Here is a 2,745-nt window from a genome sequence, read left to right as displayed (position 1 = left end):
AGGAATCAATCTAACAAAAGAAGCAAAAGATCTCTACAATGAAAACTACAGCATGCTGAAAAAAGAGATCAAAGAGGATATAAGAAAATGGAAAGATATCCCCTGCTCCTGGGTAGGAAGAATCAACATAGTGAGCTGTATAAATCACAAAGGTAGCCAGTGATGTGACAAAGCTTTGATTGCAACTGTGTTTAATGGCAAAGCCAACTCCCAAGCTGACTTTGTCCCTGGATAGGCAGTGGGTGAGGGAGGAGCTGTGGTGGCTGGGAGGGTTTGGGTGACTAATCCATGCACTGGCTTCCCACCACAACCCAAGATAAACCGCTTTATCTCTTGTGTCTTCTTTTCCAGCAAGAGGCCAAGTGTGGATCTGCATGTGCCCATGGTTGCCTCACAGTCAGTAGGGCAAAGGTTCCTAGAAGTCCCTGGAGGATCTGGCCAAACATCATCCTGGAACAGTGGCCGAACAGCTCTTCTAGGACATTCTGACTCTCCACAGGAAAGCATCAAGGAGCTGTTGGCAGGATTCATTTCTTCCCCTATGATCCACAGTCCTCACGCTGCCCCATGGAGATGGTCACCACTGGTTGGGCTCTCACAGGGTCTTTGCTCTGAGTCTTCATATGCTGTGCAAACCATCAGTGGCCAGCAAGGTTCTGTCCAGCATTTCTTGCCCACCAGCTTTCAGCTTCTAGCGCATGGAAAATCATGCTCTTCCTGTAAATGGCCTCTCAGGGAGCCCAACAAGCAGCAGAGTAGAAACAGTTTCAGAAACCAATTTTTGTTGGAAAGAGAAAAACAATAAAGATATTAAGAGAGAAATAAGCTTGAGGGTTGCATGCTTGGCTAGGAAAAAATTCAAAGATATGCCACTGGCTGCTGGCAAAAATGAAGGAGGAATGCAGACCCAGAAAGGAGCAGGCAGTGAAAATAAGATACAAGATAAAAGCTGTTCATGCAACAATTTGGTTCTAATGAGGTCAGCCTCTTCCTCAAACACCACTCGTGTTCCCCTGTGGCCTGGAGAATAAGATCAGAGACTTATATTTGAGTTAGAAGCATTTGTATTTGGTAAATATATAATTCATGGTATCATTTAACTTAATTTAAAAATATTGTTTTTAAGGGAAATGACAAAATATATATTGCAGAAAAATACAAATGCTATGGGAGAGAAAATTTATAATTTGCCTTCACCATCTTTCACATCACTCCTTTCCCCAAAAGCAACTACTATTCACAATCAGGTGACATTCTTTCTAGAAAATTCTCAATATATTTACAAATATTATATTCTCTTCAAAAGACTTCAAGAAGGCAATCCATTCAAATTATTCTCTGACTTTGGTTTTTCATATGAAAATATGAATTTTTCCAGTGCTGATGTGGCTCTCTTGATATCCTGAATGGATTCAAAATGTTTACATAAAACAAACAAACAAAAAGCATGTATCTTTCGTGTTCCTTTTGACTTCAGGAAAGAGCCAGAAGTCCCGTGATGCCAGATCCAATGAATAAGGTGGATGGGGACACACAGCAATGTTTTTACAAGTCTGCCTTTCTGTTGGATGGCACTCAGCAGCAGCAGTCACTGTATATTTTTTAACCACATCTTGTAACGACACTTGTGAAAAAGGACTTTCAGAACTACTTCAGAAAGTGGCAAGAAAAATGAGATAAGTACATTGGAAAAAAGGAGGAGTACTTGGGGGGGGATTGATGACATTGTCTTCTACTATAATTTTTTTAATTCAGCCATTCACCATAATTATCAGTCACTACTTAGAAATATATGGAAATATAAAATATATAATCATATATATGATTTTTCCATCTCCAATCTCAATAAAGTCTCCCATCTCACTAAATAGGTATCTCCCAATCTCAATAAAGAGGTATCTAGCTCATTTTTGCAAACAGTTTCATAACATTCTTCAAAGAGGTGGTGGGCAAAATTTATGTGATTTATCTTCTTTTAATTACCTCTTAAGTTGTTCTATAAATTTTATCTTTAAGAATGTTAGAATGGCTATTCTCATAAAAAGAAAGTTATGGTAATGTGGTGCTATAGTTTATATCTAAGTAACCTCTCATGTGGTCATAGGTGGGGAGCTTTGAAGGTGGGTGGAACAGGGTATGTGAATGTGGATCAAGGCTGTGATACTGGGATTGGGGGTATAGATAATGAAAGCGCTACCTGGATATGGGAGGTACCAGTCAACATGCTTTCAGCTTGGATGAAATCTGAAGGGATAGAGAGAAAGCAGGCTTGCTGCTACTGCTGCAGCTTAAAATGAGATTTTGATATAAGAGGGTCACAAGTTTGAGCCTAGCCTTGACAACTCAGTGATTTAAGTAGAAAAAAAAAAGACTCAAAAAATAAAAAAGAGCTGAGGATATAATTCCGTGTGAAGGATCTGAGTTCAATCCCTATTGTCAAAATAAAATAAGATTTTGATTATAACTTCTTCACTTTATAAAGGGAGATTCTGCACTCAGAGAAAGGAAAGCATTTACTAAAAATCACAGGGGAAAATAATGCATAAGCAGTTCATTTGCAGGACAAACTGGAACAGCACAGGCTGCTGGGCCGACTACAGAATCCTGACCCTAAGGAGCTGGCCCTGATCCCTGCTTCACAACTGACTCTCTCTCTCTGTCCTGCCTTCATGCAGTGGGCAAACAGCAATGGATTCCCCAAGCATAACCCACAGCCACCTCTTTCCTAGCCCGGTCCCTCTCAGT

Source organism: Fukomys damarensis, unplaced genomic scaffold (assembly GCF_012274545.1).
Source record: "Fukomys damarensis isolate Sample0158 unplaced genomic scaffold, DMR_v1.0_HiC HiC_scaffold_5, whole genome shotgun sequence".
Lineage (NCBI taxonomy): Eukaryota > Metazoa > Chordata > Mammalia > Rodentia > Bathyergidae > Fukomys > Fukomys damarensis.
Note: the sequence above shows the minus strand (reverse complement) of the source record.